Source organism: Chrysemys picta, chromosome 18 (genome assembly GCF_011386835.1).
Source record: "Chrysemys picta bellii isolate R12L10 chromosome 18, ASM1138683v2, whole genome shotgun sequence".
In the NCBI taxonomy this organism is placed as follows: Eukaryota; Metazoa; Chordata; order Testudines; family Emydidae; genus Chrysemys; species Chrysemys picta.
This window is the reverse complement of record NC_088808.1, coordinates 22,457,170-22,479,249: the sequence shown is the minus strand read 5'-3', so window position 1 is coordinate 22,479,249 and position 22,080 is coordinate 22,457,170. Positions and strand designations below refer to the sequence as shown.

At 50.7% G+C, this 22,080-nt stretch overlaps 1 long non-coding RNA gene across 5 annotated transcripts in view; it reads left to right on the top strand.

Annotated features, from left to right (window-relative positions):
* LOC112059726 (uncharacterized) overlaps positions 1-22,080 on the top strand; it is a 43,912-nt gene that overhangs the window by 5,565 nt on the left and 16,267 nt on the right. For 3 of the 5 annotated variants that reach the window (XR_002888994.3, XR_010593676.1, XR_010593674.1), the window contains exons 2-3: positions 2,178-2,626; positions 21,630-21,682. This is a non-coding gene — a long non-coding RNA (uncharacterized LOC112059726). Of the gene's footprint in view, positions 1-2,177; positions 2,627-9,719; positions 9,815-21,629; positions 21,683-22,080 lie in introns of all 5 variants that reach the window. The other 2 variants (XR_010593677.1, XR_010593675.1) reach the window with 2 other exon arrangements.

Below are 22,080 nucleotides of genomic sequence, written 5' to 3'. Positions count from 1 at the left end.
CCCTGGCTGTAGCCCACGAAAACTTATGCCCAAATAAATGTGTTAGTCTCTAAGGTGCCACAAGGACTCCTCGTTGTTTATGCGTTACGTGTTAGTGCTCCTCCAGTATATGGTCAGTCTTTCTTCTAGGGCCATATTTCAGATTTCCCCGGACGCTGCCATTTCCCCAACTTGCCTCCTGAATGGAGCGGACATTTTGTGTCTTGCTTCTGATGTCATTTACATCACAGTAAATCAGGAGTAACTCCATTTAAATCATAAGCTTTCGTGGACTACAGCCCACTTCTTCGGATGCATATAGAATGGAACATATATTGAGGAGATATATATACACACACAGACAGAGAGCATAAACAGGTGGGAGTTGTCTTACCACCTCTGAGAGGCCAATTAATTAAGAGAAAACAAACTTTTGAAGTGATAATCAAGCTAGCTCAGTACAGACAGTTAGATAACAAGTGTGAGAATACTTACAAGGGGAGATAGATTCAATGTTTGTAATGGCTCAGCCATTCCCAGTCCTTATTCAAACCGGAGTTGATTGTGTCTAGTTTGCATATCAATTCTAGCTCAGCAGTTTCTCGTTGGAGTCTGTTTTTGAAGTTTTTCTGTTGTAATATAGCCACCCGCAGGTCTGTCACTGAATGACCAGACAGGTTAAAGTGTTCTCCCACTGGTTTTTGAGTATTTTGATTCCTGATGTCAGATTTGTGTCCATTAATTCTTTTGCGTAGAGACTGTCCGGTTTGGCCAATGTACATGGCAGAGGGGCATTGCTGGCACATGATGGCATATATCACATTGGTAGATGTGCAGGTGAACGAGCCCCTGATGGTATGGCTGATGTGATTAGGTCCTATGATGATGTCACTGGAATAGATATATGGACAGAGTTGGCATCGGGGTTTGTTACAAGGATAGGTTCCTGGGTTAGTGGTTTTGTTCAGTGATGTGTGGTTGCTGGTGAGTATTTGCTTTAGGTTCGGGGGTTGTCTGTAAGCGAGGACAGGTCTGTCTCCCAAGATCTGTGAGAGTAAAGGATCATCTTTCAGGATAGGTTGTAGATCTCTGATGATGCGCTGGAGAGGTTTTAGTTGGGGGCTGAAGGTGACAGCTAGTGGTGTTCTGTTATTTTCTTTGTTGGGCCTGTCTTGTAGGAGGTGACTTCTGGGTACTCGTCTGGCTCTGTCAATCTGTTTTTTCACTTCAGCAGGTGGGTATTGTAGTTTTAAGAATGCTTGATAGAGATCTTGTAGGTGCTTGTCTCTATCCGAGGGATTGGAGCAAATGCGGTTATATCTTAGAGCTTGGCTGTAGACAATGGATCGTGTGGTGTGTCCTGGATGGAAGCTGGAGGCATGTAGGTAAGTGTAGCGGTCAGTAGGTTTCCGATATAGGGTGGTATTTATGTGACCATCGCTTATTAGCACAGTAGTGTCCAGGAAATGGACCGCTTGTGTGGATTGATCTAGGCTGAGGTTGATGGTGGGATGGAAATTATTGAAATCATGGTGAAATTCCTCAAGGGCTTCTTTTCCATGGGTCCAGATGATGAAGATGTCATCAATGTAGCGCAAGTAGAGTAGGGGCGTTAGGGGACGAGAGCTAAGGAAGCGTTGTTCTAAGTCAGCCATAAAAATGTTGGCATATTGTGGGGCCATGCGGGTACCCATAGCAGTGCCGCTGACTTGAAGGTATATATTGTCCCCAAATGTGAAATAGTTGTGGGTGAGGACAAAATCACAAAGTTCAGCCACCAGGTTAGCTGTGACATTATCAGGGATACTGTTCCTGATAGCTTGTAGTCCATCTTTGTGTGGAATATTGGTGTAGAGGGCTTCTACGTCCATAGTGGCCAGGATGGTGTTTTCTGGAAGATCACCGATGGATTGTAGTTTCCTCAGGAAGTCAGTGGTGTCTGGAGGAATTGGTGGGAAATGAAGCACACGCGAAAATCCTGCTAATCCACATCTCCCACAGGGTGGCAGCAAAGCACCACTTTTCTGTAAAGTGAGCCCTTAAAGAAGAAGGGGCGGGGGGGGGGGGGGGGAGGGGAGGGAGTGGAGCAAGCCAGCCAGCTCCAATCTGGGCCAGGCCTAGCCCAGTGCGTCCTGGGCTCCCCCAGCTGTTTTCAGTCTCGACAGATGACTTATGTTTTTCCTCTTTGCTCTTTTCAGATGTTAATTTGTCAGAATATTGGCTGATGGAGCTGCTGCCCAGAACCTTCGCTCTCTGCTGAGGCCAGAGTCCTATTAACCTTCCCGCTGATGTCACCAGGCTGGGAAGCTGCTGGCTTCGGGACAGGTCAGTGGCCCCTTTCGTAGCTGCGCTCCCCAGTGTGAACTGTGCTAATGGGGCGATTTGCACCAGATGCTCGTGTGCGATGGGCAGCCTGCGCCCGTGGAGGCTGCAGAGAGAAGTCCCGGAGGCAGAGTTCCGGGAAGCTGTTCCCAGGGCAGGGCTGCGGAGGAGAAGGCTCTCCAAGGAGTCGCACTGTGTGTTTGCACATGAGTTTCTCTCTCCCCGGTGTTTTTGGAGGTGTTGTCCAGTTTCCTCTCTTGATCCAGGCATCTAGCCAAAAACTCAGTCATTGTTCCAGTTCGGAGGAGAAACTGGAGACAGGCAGGTACTCCTTTGGGGCGGTGTTTTTATTTCCAAACAATGTGCGCGGTCCTGTTTCCCTGGACATAGGAGGAACCAAACAACAGGAGACGGTGTCCTCACTTGCAGGGCCAAGCCCCTCTCAGCCAGCACCCCTAACCCAAGCCTTTCTCTAGGCTTCTCCCAGGGCCACACCAAGCTTCCACCTGGCCTGCTTCTGTCCCTGCGTCACCATGTGTCTTTCCCCTCTGCTGTGTCTCTTGCACATACGCAAACAGGTTCACCAGTCCCAGCATCTGAAACCCCTCGAGCCATGTGGTTCAGCTTCTGCTCAGGCTTTCCAGTGTGCCTGTGCTGTGTGCGTCCCTGCTAGGTGTGCTCATGTGAGTCCTGAGAAGGTGCCTCTGTTTCTCCTGACCACGTGGGTCAGTTCAGCTCCTCGGAGCCAGGGTTTGGATCCAGCCCCATTACCAAACTTCCCCAAAGCTTGATTCATGCCCATCTTGATTAGCCGTGAAGGCACTTCCGACCCCTATGGCCATCTGGTCAGTCAGAGCCTGGGGACAGCCTCCATGCCCAGAGAGGGGATGCTATGGCATGGGGCCAACTGCTTACTCCCTGGGATTGTAACGAAGCGAACACAGTTCTGTCCCCTCTGCTGTGTTTCACACGTTACAGAGGAGAATCCTGTGCTTGCTGCCCACCTGGGGAGCTCTGATCACTCCCGGCAGGACCCCGGCATGGGGCTCCTGTGCTGTTCTCCTGTGCGGTGGCGGGGACGGCGTGAATGGTGCTGGAGGTCAGAGCCGTTGCATTGGCTTAGTGTGCAGAAGGCGTCAGTTGCCGAGGAGCGTGGAGGGGAGGGAGCAGGTGTTTAAGCCTGATCTTTGGAATGGGCATTCACAGCAACCCAACCCGACTGATCCTGGGAAGGGTTTAGACCTGAGGCTCCGATGGGGCCAAGGGAAGTGGAGTCACTGAGGGAACTGAGAGCCTGAGACTGAATTGATGGGCTCAGCAAATGGGCAAGCTTAGAAAAATAAATGATGTTCGTTAGGAATTTTTCCCAGGAATCAGAGCTGGAGAAGACCTGATTGGTCATGTAAACTCTAGTGCGCATAGGACTGGGAGCCAGGAAGTTGTAGGGTCTAATCTCGGCTCCGACATTGACTCCCTCTGTGGCCTTGGCCAAGTCACTTTACCTCTCTGAGTAAATGGGGCTGAAATTTACTTGCGTCTTCAAGGGCTATGATGGGATTATTTGTAAAGTGCTCAGTATTACTGTCATTGGCTCCAGCCTCTTCTGCGGCTCCCTGGAGTGTGCGTGTGTGTGAGACACTCTGATCCTTGTCCTCCTCTCTGGGGTCTCATCACCCAAGCTGCTGTTGGCGTCTCAGACCCCGTCGCTGGTTGCGCTGAACTCAGGGATTCAAAGCCAAAGGGCAGGGGGATTTCTGGCAGTGACAGCCATGGGCCTGATGGCTGGTCATTTGGGCCATTCGAGCCCCTTCTTCCAGCTACACAGAAGCCTTCTCCCTGGAAATCCTCTCTAGACACGGGCTCAATCCAGCCGTTAGCTTTGGCCCTCCCCGTGCTCCGAGCTGGGGCAAGAGGCTGCCAGGGTCGGGCCTCCCTGACGGAGGGCAGGGGAGGAGGAAGGGAATTTGCTCCCTGGGCTCTCCCTGTTGCCTTGACCTGGTCTTGGCCTTTCTTGCCGGTCCGTATTCAGGCAAATCTCCCATTGGCTTTAGCAAAGCCCTTAGCTGGGTGGCACCAGCAGCTGGGCCGGTTCAGTGCCAGCGGCTGCCTGTGGCCAGAGAGGATCTCACACTCATCGTGTCTGGGAGTCCCTAGGCAGGATGATTTGAGGGGGGGCCTTTCTGGCCGAATAACCCTCTGCTCCCCCTTGCCCCATCGTCCCTTCTCTTCTGCCTCCCCACCCTGCTGTGTCTGGCACAGCTCTCAGATGTGCTGTTCAAACCCCACCCTCCTGGGCTTTCTCCAGCGCTTGCAGCCTGCCCTCCCCACCCTGCACTGCCCCCATCCTTCCCTCCATTCTGCCTCCTCCTCTCCACAACTCTGGCAGCAGCCACCTGCTTGTGCCAAATGCCCTGGGTCCTGGCCCAGGGAGCAGCTCTCACTTCCTGCCCTGCAGACGTGGCTCCCTGCTCCAGCACCTGGCAGACTAGCGCGCCCTGCCCCCCCCCAGGAACACACACGGCGGGAGTTTCTGGAGGGTGTTTCAGGCAGGACGAGGCTCTGGGGTGGGATTCCCTCAAACCCAGGACAAGCCCGGCGATTCTTGCAGGGCGAACCTGCGTGAGCCCTGCCTGGCCGTAGGTCTGGGGCTGGATTCCAGGCCTCACGAGCCTGGGGCAGATGAGTCCTGGCTGAGGGAGGCAGAGGCTGAAATCCCCTCGAGCATCCCTCTATTGACAGCACCAAACTGCCTCCCCGTGACCTCCCCAGTCGGATTCAAACCACGGGGAAGCTGGGCTGGGCAGCGGTGGGCTCCTCCTTCCCACGTGTGTGTGCACACAGCTCCAGATGCCGGCTAATTGCTCACTACGATGGGCTGTTTTTCCTACCTGGTTATCTAGTAACCAGAGGTGGACCTGATCCCAAGGCAACTTGCTGCGGCTTGGAACTCAGCTCCATGGGCCAAATGCCAGCAGCTGGTGGCTTGTGCCAGGGCTGACTTTGCTCCCACCCCTGTGCTAATGCAGCAGCTAGTCCTGCGGCCCCTTTGTCTGCAGTGGGAATCACCCATGGAGGCTGCAGTGGTGGGTCGAGGCTGGTGGGGTCCGGCCCAGAGGATGTATTTTGGGGGCTATTGAATCTCACGCAGCCCTGTGTGCATCTGAGTCCTTGAGCCTTAAAGACAGCTGAGTAGATCCGCCTCAGGTTTTCAGGGGGGAAATGGGGCCCCGCGCCTCAGTGACTGCTGTGAGGTTCGCTGGCATTGACAGAAAACGGACACCCCAACTTCCTATCTGTGTGTAAGGAGAGACTGGCCTGAAGTTTGTGCTGCATTAACTCCACCTAGCCTCCTGCAGATTGGGATGATCCCCAGAGCAATGGGCCCACAGTCTCTCCACACACACAGGCCCTGGCATGAGCTGGGGGAGCAGCAACCATCCCCAGGTGGCTAACGCCCAGCGCTGGGAATCAGGGAGCTGGAGACTATTCCCAGCTCCGCTGTTGAGTCACTTACCCACCCTGCGGCTCAGTTTCCCCGTGGGAAATGGACGAGGGAGGATAACATCTAACCTCCTTCCCTGCTCCCCCTGTGCAGCATCCACAAGGCTTAGTCCCTGTCTGGGTGGAAAGCTCTCTGGGGGGGCTTAATTCTCCTTGGGCCCCCTTAGTCTGTTCGGTGCATCTGCCTTTGCACAATGCTTTAGACGCCTGATCGAAGGGTGTAACATCTCTGACTCAGACGGTGGTTATCTGCTGCTGGATCCATTTAGGGGGATGGGGACTTAGACACTGACTCAGCAGCAGTGTCTTGGGGGGAGGTGTGTCCCCAGAGCCAGGAAGGAAGGGGAATGCTCTGCTGAGATACCCCAGTGAGTAGGGGTGGATAAAAGCCACCGAGGGGGAGAATCAGACCAAAGAAAAGAGTGAGTAAGGGAAGAGCAGGTAAAGGAGGGAGGCCACAATGGGCAGCCCTGGCCAGGCCAGACGAGAAACGCTTTATGCTGACCTCTGGCAAACCTATGGATTGTAGGAGCAAGTGCCCTAGGCAAGGCAGCTTGAAACAAGACCCTGGTCTGGCTCAGCTGGCGTTTCATCTATGGATCTCCAAGCACTTCACAAAGTGGCTCATTTACAGACAGCGCTGCGGGGGAGGAGAAATGACTTGCCCAAAGTTATCTGGCAGGAGCAGGACCGGACTGAAGGTCGCCTGCGTCCCTGGCCCACTGCCCTTCCACCGGATCCTGCAGGTTACTTTGTGGCTCCGTATTTAAATACTTTTGCACTTGCTGGGAAAGCAACGCGCCAGTTTGGAAGCACCAATAAAGCAGAACTTGCCCAACTCCTACATGGTGGAAATGACTGAAATGTGCTAAAGATAAAACCAAATCCCTCTGGGGCTTCTTGGCCCAATTTCAGTCTGTAGCCTTGGTAGGTGGGCCGAGTTATAATCTCCAACCCCACCCCAGCCCGGAGTTGGTAACAGCTGCGGGGCTGAGGTTCTTGGGCCCTCCTATTGTGGTGGGTAGGGAAGGGATGGAGCCGTTTCCGCCGACGCTGGGAGTTGACAGACAGTGTTTAGAAGGCTACAAATAAGAAATGAAAAGCATGGGCTGGACAGGAAGTCTGGTAACTTGTAACTCGATACCCAGGAAAGAAGAACTCAGGAAAATGCTTTCAGCAATCATATTCATCATGGGCTTGCAGCTCGGACTCATTACCCTCACGGAGCCCAGCTCCAAGCCTTCCTACAGAGGGGGAGAGATTTATATTTTCAGACAAATAAATGCTTCCAGGTTCTCTGGTAGATATTGTAGGTCAAAGAAGCATCTGATGTCAATTACTCCCGTGGTGTAGGATTCCCCGGGCTGCTTGTTGCCAAGGACAGCGCGGTAACAAACAGGATATGGCGAGGTCTCTGCCATGGCAGAGCTCAGGGGCCATTTCTCAACCGCCTCGCTCCACACTGGTCTTTGTTGCAGCTGCCTCTGCACAGCTGATCTGACCTGGCCTCCACATTTATTCTCTAGTCCTCTCTGGAACTAGCATGGCACACATGGAGAGGTGATTCTCCTGGGGTTTCTGGCTGGGGTGGGAAGCGTCAGTGCCAGGAGCACCATACACACTCATGCGGTGAAATGTAAGAAAGGGGAATGTTTTGAGGTGACTATCCTGCTGCTGGTGAGATCCGCTACACCATGGCAGACTTACCGGATCTCTTCCACCTCTAACTCCTACAAGCCAGGAAGTCAGCCCTGGGAAGCTCCCAGAAAATGTCCCGCTGGGGCAAAGCAGCAGCCCTAGAGATTCAGATATGCTCTGGAGAAGCCACTGAAGTTCTGGGTGCTTATCTGAACCAAACCCAACCTCCGCCACCATGGCTGGTTTTTTCTGTGTCGCTACCTACAAATACCCCATGGGCCTAACCAATGCTTGGGCTCCCTTCCCTGTGTGTTGGAGAGGGAGAGCAGCCGGAGTGGAGAGAGGGATCAGGGAGGGGAATGATGCTATTCGCTGGAAGTGTCGTTCGCCCAGTTCGTGAACACACCAGTGCCAGGAAGCTGGGGTTCGGGAACCTCGCAAACCTTGGTAAAAGCTCTCTCTGCTCAGTCCAAGCCCAAGGGAAGCAGGGGGTTCCTTACACGTCTCCACCTGTACAAATACCCTGAAGGGCTGAGCTTGAAGCAGAGGGTGACTGTTTATTTTTGGAGGAAGTTATGTCACTGCAGAGAGAGAGAGAGAGCGAGAGAGAGAGAGCGCACGCCTCCATCCTGGTCTGATTCTGCCTGGCACGGAGTGCCCTGAATTCCCACTGAAGTCAATGGCGGTGCAGGGTGCACAGCACCTTACCCAAGGACCTAGTTCTCACGATGCCCATTGCTGCAGCACCACTGTAACAGGCGAACACATACAGCGTGCGCCCTGGCACCTGTAAGCGGCCGACGTTCTATCCAGCCCCTCTCGGACCAAGAACTACAGGGGATCTGGGCCTTTGAGTCTAAAGCCAGAGGGCTGGAACCACCGTGCAGCAGGATGGTATCGATCCCCGCGCTAATCCTGGCCTAGGCAGGTACGTTGTTGCTGCATGGAAGAGGCAGGGCTGCTCCCTTCCTGCGCTTGCACCGTGCACAAGGACATGGGAGCGTTGTAGAACAGGGTTTTCGTTAAACCCAGGATTGGGGTTATTGCTAATAGGCTTGTGCTGGATGAAAATAAAAACTGCACTCCAGAGTCAATCCCCACAGCTCCACTGAACAGGGCCGGCTCCAGCTTTTTTGCTGCCCCAAGCGGCAAAGCCAAAAAAAAGAAAGATAAAGCCGCGATCGGCAGCACTTCAGCGGCAGCTCTACCACGCCGCTTCATTCTTCGGTGGCAATTCGGCGGCGGGTCCTTCCCTCCGTCAGGGACTGAGGGACCCGCTGCCGAAGACCCAGACGTGCCGCCCCTTTCCATTGGCCGCCCCAAGCACCTGCTTCCTTTGCTGGTCCCTGGAGCCGGCCCTGCCACTGAAGTCAATGCCAATGAGCACCGCTGAGGGGCTGGCCCTTTGCAGTCTGTCCCTGTGGGTCCATCTCTGATCTCTGGGTGGTTCTTGGGCTGTGTGTGTCCCCCAGGTGAAATCAGGAAATCCCCAGCGAAGTGCAGCCCTGTCCCCAGTGAACAGCACAGACTCATAGAACTGGGGCTGGATGGGAACCTCAGGAAGTCAGCTAGTCCAGCCCTCTGTGCTGAGGCAGGACCAAGTAAACCTAGATCACCCCTGACAGGTGTTTATCCAGCCTGGTCTTAAAAACCTCCATTGATGGGGACTCCACAGCTTAACTAGCCTTAGCGTTAGCAAGTTTTTTCCTAATATCGAACCTAATCTCCCTTGCTGCAGATTAAACTCACTGCTTCTTGTCCTGCCCTCAGTGGACATGGAGAACTCCTCGCTATAACAGCCCTCAACATATCTGAAGACTTATCAGGTCCCCCCTCACTCTGCTTTGTTCAAGGCTAAACATGCCCAATATTTTTACCCTTTCCTCATAGATCAGGTTTCTAAACCTTTGATACTTTGTGTTGCTCTCCTGTCGACTCTCTCCAGTTTGTCCACATCTTCCCTATAGTGTGTGTGGTGCCTGAAACTGGACACAGCCCTTCAGCTGAGGCCTCACCAGTGCTGAGTAAAAGAGGAGAGTTACCTCCCGTGTCTTACATATGACACTTCTGTTAATACACCCCAGAATATCGGCCTTTTTCGCAGCTGCATTAGATTATTGACCATATTCAATCTGTGACCCACTATAATCCCAGATCCTTTTCAGCGGTACGACCACCTAACCAGTTATTCCCCATTTTGTAATTGTGCATTTGAATTTTCCTTCCTAAGTGAAGTACTTTGCACTTGTCTTTATTGAATTTCATCTTGTTGATTTCAGATCAATTCTCCAATTTGTCAAGGTCGTTTTCCATTCTAATCCTGTCCTCCAGAGTGCCTGCAACGCCTCCCAGCTTGGTGTCATCTGCACATTTTGTAAGCAAAAACAAGAAGGAGTCTGGTGGCACCTTAAAGATTTTGTAAGCATACTCTCCACTCCATTAGCAAAGTCATCAATGAAAACATGGAATAGTACCGGACCCAGGATTGACCCCACTAGCTATATCCCCCCAGTTTGACAGTGAACCACTGAGAATTACTCCTTGAGTGCTGTATTTCAATCAGTTGTGCACCCACCTTACAGTAATTTCAGCTCTCCTGCCTTTCTAAAAAAACATTTCTGTTCGATGTTTATAATAACCAGGCAAAAAGTGGCATTGTGTTCCATGTGCTGGGCTTTCAGCCATAGGAATTGCTCTGAGTGAGCATGTTTCCAATTGTTGTAGGGCCTGAATTGACGAAGGCTCCCTGCCACGTGAGGTTTTTACCCTGCGCACGCTGACACTCAGCGAGAGCAGGGGGAATTGCCTGCAGGGTCGGATCAGGGTTTATATTTAGTTGTCCGTGGATGTAGGAGGATGTGCAATAGAAATGTAGGTTGTTCTCACTACTCCCCTCTCACCTTTGGGATGGTATTAATTGACCTAAGCATTGGCAAGCACCGTTCCATATACATGTCACATTGTTAAAGGGCCTCAGAAAACGTGTTTGCGATATTTGTAATGCACCCAGCTGTGCATGTGGCCCAACTGCAAGGGCGTGTCCATTTGTGGCTGCAACTGGGTGAATTCCCAGTGGGCACTCTGCTGGAGGTCTTTGGGACACTTGTCGCTATGTGGAGTGTCCAACCTCCATTTGCAGGGGACGGAGAAGAGGACAGGATCATGGAACAGGCTGCACTGACCCCTGGGGGTGGGTTTGAGGCACAGAGCAAAGACGTGATGGGAAATCTTGTCTGCTTGACAAGAATGGCCCATGGGGCTAATTACGGCTCTGGCTCTGCTCCTAAGATCTCTCTGAGCAGGAACATTATGAATGACTCCAATATACAGAGTGGGGTTTGTTTGAGAAGATGATTAGAAAGTATGAGCAAGCTTCTTGCATGTGACAGACTAAACTCGGCCTGTTTGAGCAGCTCTGGAACCTCTTGCAGTGATGAATGCTGAGCCATTTATAATCCAGCGGGGCATGTGGGAGGCTGTCTGTAAACCTTTCTGTGCTCCTCATACTCCCAGGCCAGACCATCAGGAATTATTGTACCCCAATGGCGGTGTGATTTGTGTTTTGAGTATCTGGCTCCCATAGGCAATATGTGGTTCATCTCCTTGCTGTTTTTCCTGGCCTGTGAGCAGTTTGGCAGCATGCACGATGGCAGAGCAGAGTTTGCTGAGATAGCAGATCGCTGCTCTGTTATGGATGCTGATGCACTGAAACTTATCACACGGCTCGGCTAGATCGTGCTTTGAACATGGAGTGTCAAGAGAGCCGGGGCCCCTGGAATAATTCATTGTGCTGCTTCTAAGGGTGCAGTGTATCCTCCCCCTCCTCCCAGCATGGCCAACTCTGGTGGCCAGCAGGTGAGGTCAGTAAAGCCAGGGCTTTCCCTGCCCTCTGCCCCCACCCCGTCTGTGCAGTTGGCCCATGGAAAAGCCCCTTGGATGCATCCCCAGTGCTCTCCACAGGCACCAGGGCTGCAATTGTGGCTGGCCCTCGTGTGTGCCAGGCAAAGGGCCAGGTACTTGTACTCCCCAGCACTGTTGTGTAAAGGCAGGGCCCAGTCCAGCCCCTAGAGATCTGCAGTCCATGGCTATCTCCATACCCACTGCAAGCAAAACCAGTGAGATTTCTCCCAGCTTTGCATGTGCTGGGCTCGAGCCATCCTGTGAGTATGGGGGGAGGTACAAGGGGACTACCATGCACCCATGGGGGCACCTGCACTAGAGATGGCATTCACCCCCTCCCCCCTAATTTAAGTAATTCCTGCTGCTGCGGGTTCTCTGGTGCTCCAGAGGGATCAGCCTCATGCATCGTCTGGCAGAGCAAGGCTTGCAGGTAGCCTGCACTGACCTGATGCATGCCCCCAGCTCTGAGGGACCTTCTGTCACTGCAGGCAGTAGCCTGGGGCCAGTGATGGAGCCTGTAACAAGCGTAACGCACAGGAGCGCTGGTTAGAGACCTCGTGGCTCCAGAGTCAGAAGGCCACTACCTGAATAAGGGTCCAGAGATGGGAAAACTGAAGCCCAGCAGAGCTTAACATGTGACATGCTCAAGTTCCCAAAGTGAGTCAGTGACAGAGTCAGGAATGGAACCCAGGAGTCCTGGTGCACAGCCCTCCGCTTTAACCACAAGACGACGATCCCCCCTTCTTAAAACATCAGTGAATGCTGTGCTGGGCCAGAACGTATGTGCTTAGCAGTGGAGAGTCACCTACCCCAGGCAACTGCACGTTTCCACTTCTCCAGCTTCATTACACTCTGGACATCCTTAATGGCCCAAAGGTCAGTATCCGTGAGACCACGTGTCTGAGGGACCCTGTGCAGAAACCTGACATAAGCACAAGTCATTCAGGATCAATGCTGGGGGCCAGGAAATTGCAACAGACACAAACCTAAATACAGTGTATTTCCACCCCAGGTAATCAGGGGTTCTCCCATATTCCGACTGACAGCTTAAATGCTTTAATTCTTGCGATGCTGCATTTCAAGGGGTCCTCTGTGCTGCAGGCTTCTCCCAAACTGGTTTTCAAGTCTGAGATTTGCCTGTAATTGGAGGCACGTTTCATTCCCCTGAAACTAGACAGGTTCCCGGCGGGGGAGGGGAGCTGCGGGAAGGGAACAATTTACCTTATGGAATTATTTACCTGATTAGAGAGTTTATTTTATAAAAATTGCTTCAGAATGGGGCTGCTCGGCATGTCCAGTGAGGGGAGCTCCCGGGGGGGCCGGGAAGCCTGGAGACAAGTGATTTGTGTGTATAATGGAACTAATCCACCAGTCAATTATACCAATATAGTTCACCGTGGCAAAGCGCTCCATTCCCATTAATTAAAAATCTGTTAAGACGATTAGCGTGTAAAGGCATCAAAAGAAACCCAAGAATTTCTTTCCCCTCCTGCCCCCACCCCCAAGCATGAGCGTAGGCATGCCAGCTCACATGCATTATTACTGAAATTATTCCACTAAAGGTAAGGGCTTCATAGCCAAAGTAACTACCCACTGCAAACGTGCTGACAAGTCCCCCACGCCCCTACCAATAGGTCCTTTGAGTTTAATTATAGTTTGTTTAAATTAGTCCTGATTGTTAGTGTGGAGTGTCCGCTTAAAATACATTTGAGCTGTCTTGTTCCCATGTGCCTCCCCTGAGCTGAAGGGGAGGAAAGTTACCATCCCAAACAGGCTTTGTGGCCTTCGTAAAGGTGCTTCCCCCTGCGGTCGATTCATTCTGTGTTTGGGGCTGGACGGCTTGAGAGGCTTGGTGGGCCACGTGGGGCCTTTCCCCACTCAGTCACCCGCTCAGAACCAGCCGCCATCAGGAGCACCCAAAAGTTGTTCCCGCCGCCTATGCCATGAGGCCTACTTGACAATGGTCAGGCAGGATGCCAGTGGGCTGAGCCCACATCTGCCATGATGCTTGTTGTTTGCTTGGACTCCCTTGTCTTGTACCTAGATTGCAAGCTCTTGGGCAGGCACCGTCTTGTTGCTGTGTCTGTACAGCGCCTAGCACAGCAGGCTCCTGGTCCATGGCTGCAGCTCCTGGGCCCTATGGTAATGCACACAATACCTGTGGCCTGCGTGGTGAACTTTGGGTGGCTTCAGTCTGGCTGAAAACCCACCGCAGCTAGGAGTAACAGCAGAGACTAGGAGTGAACGGGCCAGAGCCTGAACTGTTCTCTGAGCCCTGGCAGAGGCAGGGCAGTGTGGAGAAAGCTGGTGCTGTACCCCTGGTGGAGAGGCCAAGACCAGCCTGCTGCTCGGGTGCCCTTCTCTCAGCACTAATTTTGTGCAATAGTGATTGTGAATTGGCTGCAGCCCCTCAGCGATTCCCTCCCTGGACAAGCAATGGTTACTCTGATGTTCTCACTGACGTCTTCCATGTCGCAGATCGCTGCATGATGGCTGACGCACTGGGGATGGAACCAGGGCCCTCCAGATCTAAAAGCATGAGCTGCTACAGCGTGAGCTAAAGAGCCAGGCTGCGTAGCTAGGACTGTACCAACCTGATATCCTGTGTGGGTGGGGACTTATGGCACACGCGCCTTTAGTGCACTATAACTACATTAGAACGGCCCTACTGGGTCAGACCAAAGGTCCATCTAACCCAGTATCCTGTCTACCAACAGTGGCCAGTGCCAGGTGCCCCAGAGGGAATGAACAGAACAGGTAATCATCAAGTGATCCACCCCGTCACTGATTCCCAGTTTCTGGCAAACAGAGGCTAGGGACACCATCCTTGTCCATCCTGGCTAATAGCCATTAATGGACCTATCCTCCATGAATTTATCTAGTTCTTTTTTTAACCCTGTTATAGTCTTGACCTTCACAACATCCTCTGGCAAGGAGTTCCACAGGTTGACTATGCGTTGTGTGAAGAAATACTTCCTTTTATTTGTTTTAAATCTGCTGCCTATTAATTTCATTTGGTGACTCTTAGTTCTTGTGTTATGAGAAGTAGTAAACAACACTTCCTTATCTACTTTCTCTCCACCAGTCATGATTTTATGGACCTCAATCATATCTCCCCTTAGACGTCTCTTTTCCAAGCTGAAAAGTCCCAGTCTTATTAATCTCTCCTCATACGGAAGCCGTTCCATACCCCTAATCATTTTTGTTGCCCTTTTCTGAACCTTTTCCAATTCCAATATATCTTTTTTGAGATGGGGTGACCACATCTGCACACAGTATTCAAGATGTGGGCGTACCATGGATTTACAGATAGGCAATATAATATTTTCTGTTCTATTATCTATCCCTTTCTTAATTATTCCCAGCATTCTGTTCGCTTTTTTGACTGCCACTGCACATTGAGTGGATGTTTTCAGAGAACTATCCACAATGACTTCAAGATCTTTCTTGAGTGGTAAAAGCTAATTTAGACCCCATCATTTTATATGTATAGTTGGTATAATTTTTTCCAATGTACATTACTTTGCATTTATCAACATTAAATTTCATCTGCCATTTTGTTGCCCAGTCCCCCAGTTTTGAGAGATCCTTTTGTAGCTCTTCACAATCTGCCTGGGTCTTAACTATCTTAAGGAATTTTGTATCATCTGCAGATTTTGCAATCTTACTGTTTACCCCCTTTTCCAGATCATTTATGACTATGTTGAACAGGACTGGTCCCAGAACAGACCCCTGCGGGACACCACTATTTACCTCTCTCCATTCTGAAAACTGACCATTTATACCTACCCTTTGTTTCCTATCTTTTAACCCCAGTTACCAATCCATGAGAGGATCTTCCCTCTTATCCCGTGACAGCTTACTTTGCGTAAGCGCCTTTGGTGAGGGATCTTTCTGAAAATCTAAGTATACTCTATCCACTGGATTCCCCTTGGTCCACGTGCTTGTTGACCCCCTCAAAGTTCAACAATGTGTCTGTTACTTTGCTCCAGTGCTTATTGGCTGACTGTTCATTTCAGAGCTGGATTTCAAGGATGGAGCTAGCGGAGCTGGAGGAAATGTTTTCATCAAGTTAGTTTCTGTTCATTTTTTAAAAAATGAAAAAAGAAGTTGGCAGGAGATTTTGATAAAAAGGGGGAAGGGGAGGGAAGTCAAGTTTTCAAAAATTTCCACAAAAAATAATTGACTTTTTCTGCCCACTCTGGTCGCCACCACAACCAACAGACACGAGCTCCATCAGGGCCAACTGCAGCACTGCTCAGCTGAGCCAAAGCGAAGGAATTTTTCACCCTGATCTTCTGCAAACAGCTCACTTTCCGAAGTTGGCTGCTGCTGAAGTGGGGTAAGGACTCAACGCACGGAGAAGGATTTTTGTCTTGAATTTGAGCAGGGTCAATGATATCTGAGTTCTGTAACACAATAGAAAGATTGGCTTGGGTTATGGGATCCACATCAGTAAAGAACTCAGCCCTTCAAAACTGCTTTGCTGTCCAGGAGGAAGTGGGGGCTTCTGGGAAATTAACTGGGGTCCCCAGTCAGAGCAGGGCAGCCAGACCAATCTCTACAGGGCTCTAGGACGCTCCAGTGGAGGAAGTTCATTTGTGGCTCTCCCTGGAAGAGGCGTTTTCACTTTCCCCTGGCGGCTCAGATTTATTGTAGGCCCGTTGTCCCAAGCAATAATGAGGATCTGTGCCAAGGAAGAGTGATGGTTTGTGTGAATCTGATCCTTCTGCTGACCTGTGGGAATAACAGACTTGCATTTCTGGGAGTAGTATGGCCGGGGGGCTCTTCCCAAATGGAACTGAGATCACTGATGTCTGGAGAGAGCCCAGGAGTTCTGCTTGAAATCAGCCACTCGCCCCTGAAGACTGACACTTCCCAAGCAATCCAGCCTCTCTCCCCAGTCACAAGCGTACAGAAGTGGAATGTTGAGTTTCCTTCTCCAGGAGCAATATAGATCTTTGAACCATGGACCCAGCATCCGAGTCTGACCATGAACTTAGCTGGATCGTGCTGGCTGGGCATGCACTGGGAACTGCATTAAAAAAAACAAACACTAGAGGAGCAAGAACTGCAAATGTTTCCTGCCCCTTCCCCTACCCCAGCCAGCCCCACTGTCAAACCTGCCAGGGCTTCATGTCTCAATCCCCTGCCCCCCACATTTTGTTCCTGCCTCCTAAATTACAAGTGATAATTTCCTCCTCGTCCCTCTCCAGACTGCGCCATCCTTCACTGTTTCCCCAGTCTCACTGGCCTCTCTCTCTCTCTCTCTCTCTCATTACTAATCTCTGTGATTTGTGCTCCATGGAGCCTTTGGGGACACTGCTAACGTGGAAGAATGAACGATGCTATCCAAAGGGAAGGCACCAGTTGTCGCTTGGAGGGAGCTGAGAGCCTGCCTTCCTTGGCAGGGAGGATTCTGTAAGCATCTGTGCACTAGGTTACCACCTTTGAAATGCAAAAAAACCACCCACCCCACAAGGCAAGTTGGCCACAACCCTGATCCCCCGCCCCCTTAATCAGCCACTTATAGTATCTAGAGAAAGAACCCCTCTAGATAAGATTGGTAACATCACTGATAACAAACCAGTGTTTGTTTTATCAGCACATTTTGCCAGCCAGTCTTTGTAGTCTGTTTCCTTTCACCAGTTGTCCTTGAATGTGAAGTTTCTGACGTGAGCTTTTTTTTCTGGAGGTGTAGTAGGATCACTTGCACCATCGCCCTGATCTCACGTGTCTCCTCCCTCTCGCGGGACTCAAGCCCTCTTTCACACTCGCACGGCGCGCTTGCGTATTGGTGGGCGGACAGCTGATGTATTTTCGACAGTTTTGATCTGTTGTTGCTTAAACTGCAGAAGTGGGAACACTGCAGCATCTTTAGCTGGGCACAGAAACTTTTACCATTCGATATCCCAGTGTAGTGTGAGAATAATGCAAATCTTTAGACCCAGGTAAAAAAACCTGCAGATTACATATTTTTCCAGCAACTGGAAAATCCATAAAAAAAAATGGGCCTGGCAGGTCAAATACCAGCCGGGTGGTAACCCCACTGTGCACACATTAGGCTTATTGAGGACTTGTGTCATGGTAGCATCTAGAGCCCCCGGCCAGCCCCACTGCGCTAGGCACTGCATAAGCTTGTAGCAAAAAGACCGCCCCTGCCTTCGGGCGACTACAATCCACCCCTGCAGCAGTGTCAGCAGCCCTCATGGTGTACCTGCAGCGTGAGAAACATTGCTCCAAACACCGGCCTCCTGCCCAGGGGACTGCGGTGCTGGAGTGGTCGGGGGAAAAGGGGTGACATTTTCTTTCCAGGCCTCAGCCATTAAAGGGGTGACGTTGCGACAAATCCATGCCAGCCCTGGAGCTGGCTTCGTTCTCTCCAGCAGAGATCAGTGTGCTCGGCCACACGCTCAGCGCAGCTGTGAATCCCGGGAACGAGAGCACGTTGCTAGTTCAGGCACCTGCATTTTTATTGCTGTCCCTCTTTCTAAAAGTCCAGGTTTTAGACATTCCTTCCCTTTCTTGGTCCCAATGCCTGGTGAAATGGGCATTTCCAAGATGACCATGCCTGCAGCACACTAGACAGGTAGCAGGACCAAATCACCTTCCAGAAGAGTAAGATCCTAACCTAGGGTTCTGTAGGAATTCCATAAAGCAACCAGATATCAGCCTGCTCCCTAGAAAAACGCTGACATTATTTTGCTTCCATTGCTCAGATCTACGCCTGCTGACCCCTTACTTACATGCCATTGTAGTTATGAAATGTGGTTTTCTTATTAAACTAACCCCCCCCACCCATGTTACCCCTATTCACCCAAACTGTCTTTTAGTTGGATTCTTCCTACTTAATCCTTTAGCCCCAGGAGCTGGGTATTTCCCTCTCCTGGAACTTCGTCCATAGCCAGAAACTAAACCCAGCAGACCCTAACTCCCAGTCAGCTAAAGATGCCATTTTGCTGGGTTGGACAAGTAGGAAATATTCTGGTCTCTCTTAAAAGCTCAAATATTATCCCACAGTTGATTTTGTTTCTCTGCATCCCGGGCTTTGCAGCAACTCCAGCTCATTTACATGTGTATTGCACTGGCCTCCACGGGTGCTGAGGTCAATTGAAACTCAAGAAAAGAGGAGAAATTTATGCAAAACTGTTGATTGCATTTGTATGTAATGAAATCATCCAATATTCATCTGACTATAGACTCTAATCTGAAAGGAGAACTGAAGGACATAAGAGTCACTGGAAAACAGTAATGAGCTTCTGTAGTGATTAAAAAAGCACTTGAGCTTTCTGAAAATCCAGCCAGAAATCGTGTCTAATCAACACTGAATATAGGTGGCAGAGATTACACTGATACATTTTGCAAAGCTCACTGTCGAAAATGTATGCAAGTTGTAAACTCTGACATGCCATCCATGTTCTGTTTGATACAAATCCAGGAAGCACACAATCAGAGCCCAGGCTCGTCCTCGGTGCGAAGCAATCTTGGTGGCTCTGCTCGATGACTCATAAGGAGCGCAATCACATCTATTTTGAAGAGCAGTGTTGGTTTTTAACTATGTTGAGAGCTTGCAGATTCCTCAGAGTTTTTCCTTCCTTTTGTTTCCAGTTTGCATTTTGTCTCCACGGTGGGTTTTTCTTTTAAAAGGGGGTTGGAATTTCCCCTGGTCCTCGTTCCAAAACCCATGGCCATCCTCCCACCACAATTACAAATTCACTAGCACAGATCTAACCAAGGGATTCTCAGTAAGCAAGACCGCCGATGTCCCTCTGTGGGGTGAAAACCCCTCATGCATGGACACAACATGAGGCCTCTGCGTCACTCGTCTGTCCCACCTCAGTCCCCGTTCTCGTCTGAGGCATTTCTGTCCTGGTCTAGTGAGGGTCTTATATTGCACCCGTCACTAAACTACGCGAGCCCCCAGGCCTTATGCTGGCCCTCTGCAGAGGGGTGAATTTTACCTTTAGTCTTTTTTTATTAACTCGAATGGGAAAGATCCCTCCCAGGTTATTTAAAATCAATGCCCTGGCTTTCCTTTCCGCAGCCAAGCAAAGCCGGAGCAGGTGCCATCTCACAGTGCTGTGGGGCAGACGCAGCAGCCTCTGCACAATGGCCTTCGAGTGATCGCGGAGCTGTTTCTGGTGGAGCCCAATATAGGTGCTTTCCAAGCAGATAGGAAGGCACAGACCTTGCTTCTGAGTTTACACTCTAAACGTCAGACAGGCAGGTAAGGGAAAGGGATCAGACACGTAAGTGGCCAGGATGGGAACACAACAAAATAGAGTTTGAATAGTGCAATGTTGGGCTGTTGGAGATGTTGGGTTTGCTAAGATAAAGAGGCAGCTCCTTTCCTCTTTTACATGCTATTTTCTACTGCGATCTCATAGCTAGCTGGCTGCCCACTGTCATTTGCGACTAAATGACCAATCAGACCCGGGGGACAGCCCTGGCAGCCCAATGCAGTCAATGGTGTCGTTCTCTTACACTCAGTCTGTTTGGCCCTACGACCCTCATGGCATTGCTGATTTCCCAGTACTCCTAGCGTGGCTGGGATGATCTTTTCCCAACAAGAACAAGAGTACTTGTGGCACCTTAGAGACTAACAAATTTATTAGAGCATAAGCTTTGGATGCATCCGAAGAAGTGGGCTGTAGCCCACGAAAGCTTATGCTCTAATAAATTTGTTAGTCTCTAAGGTGCCACAAGTACTCCTGTTCTTTTTGCGGATACAGACTAATACGGCTGCTACTCTGAAACTTTTCCCAACGTTTATCTGCTGGCATTTGCATGTGCTCAGTTGCCTTTTGTTATTGCCTGACTGGGGGTGAAATCCTGGCTCCAGGGAAGTCCATTTCCCATTAACGTTAATGGGGCCAGGATTCCCCCCCGTCTTTCCAACACCCTCTATTATTTCTGTCTTTGCTGCTGCTTGCAGCACCTCACTAAGAGCCTAATCCTGAGGAGGAACTGTGGGGGACCAGACTGGGTATTGCCCTGTGCCTTGTGCAGTCATTCCCATAGAAATGGGCACAAAGTGCTGCCACACCACCAGGGTAGCGTCTCATGTTCACTTTGCACTTTGCACGCAGGGCCATGGAGGGTCTGACTGTACTCTCCATTCTCCCCTGGAGTTACTCCAGATTTACGCCCAGGAAAGGGGAAGGCAGATTCAGCCCAAATGAGGCCCTCACAGTGTTGCCCAAATTCCATAGTGCAACGCGTGTAATTAATTTGCTCTTTATTGCCTCTGCCCCATGATTACGAGGGTTCTGAAAACCAGCCAGAACAGTGATTTCTGTTGCACCTCCAAGGCCTTCTCTTCACAAGTCGGCCTCTGAACGTTTCCACTCGTTTACCCCCTCCAGCCAGTTCTCCACACAAGTGCCTGTGCGAATCCAGGTTTCCAGGGCTGCTTGCGAAGTGCTGCGTCAGAGGCTTTCCTGCAGTCCGAAGGGGTGACACCAACTGGCGTTCCGCGTTGGCTGTGTGAACGGAAGGGTGATCCGCATTGCCTGCCACGATGTGTTCCTTATAGGTGTACGTTGTTCACACTTGTCCTGCTGTGACCATTCTGCTGGGCACTAATTGCAGTGACCACAAGGGAGTTACATGGGGAGAATTCAAGCAGATTTTAGCTCTCAGTGCTTATCTATTTCTTCTTACTACTGGGGCCGTTCTTTTCCGAAGGGCTGGCTACCCTAACTTGCATAGCCAGTGCTCTTTTTTTCCTGTTTTTAAAGATTGGCCTCCACATCTGCTTTCCCCTCCCTTCGCGCCCCCTCCCCAATCTCTGGCACCGCCCTGCTTTGCCATGATCTGAAAATAACTGCCTGGGGCTTAGTAAATTCATTAGCTGATTGATTGACTCTGCCTAAACGTCCGGTTTGATGGAAGAGAATCCATCCAGCGGAGGTTGGACATGTCTGCGTCCTTGCTGATAAAACCCATTTCCTCTATTCTTGGCCAGAGGCCGGCAGCCTTCAGGACCCACCGTAAGGTGCATAGACTCAGGGATTCACTCTTCAAGTGGCTCAAGATGCACTGGCCATTGCAGAACCATGCCCAGCCTGTCTGGTATTGTTTGGTGTCATGGATTTAGTTAATGAGGTGGAGCTAGATGCTATGGTAATGGGGCTGGTCCAGCTGTAAATGTTCTAGGGAATATCTCCACCTAATGCTCCCAGAAACAACAGGCAGTGTCTGGAGCTCCATCAATGGCCTCGGGAGGTATGTGGGGGGCAGCAGCAGGAGCCCACGACTGACCCCACAATGCCTTTCTCTCCCCACAGGTTTCCTCTAAGCATGACAGTAGATGAGGTGTGCACAGCCAGCCCTGAAGTAGGTGAGAGTCGTTCGAATGTCAGGCTAGGTTTGGTTGTGCTGCAATTAGTGCAAGTGCTTCTGAACTCTCATGTCTGCTCCACATAAAGATGGATCTAAGAGCGCGGGCATCGTTCCCCACAGTCATCTCTATGCAGGTACGAGGGGAGCTCTTCTGGTGGTGCAGCCCAGCAGCCTTGACGACGGGCAAAAAAAACCCCCCAAAAAACTATTTGATAAATGTCAAAAGAAATAAAGTAATCAGCTGAAAGCAATTTGCTGAGCCGTGTAACCGCCTTGGGCTTACCATTTTCCTTTATTCATTTATCATGATAGACGCTTTCGGCCAAAATACACAAAGCAGAGAAATTGTTGACATGTGGGGCCCAAGTATAGAAAATCTTTCATTCCCGCCCCCGC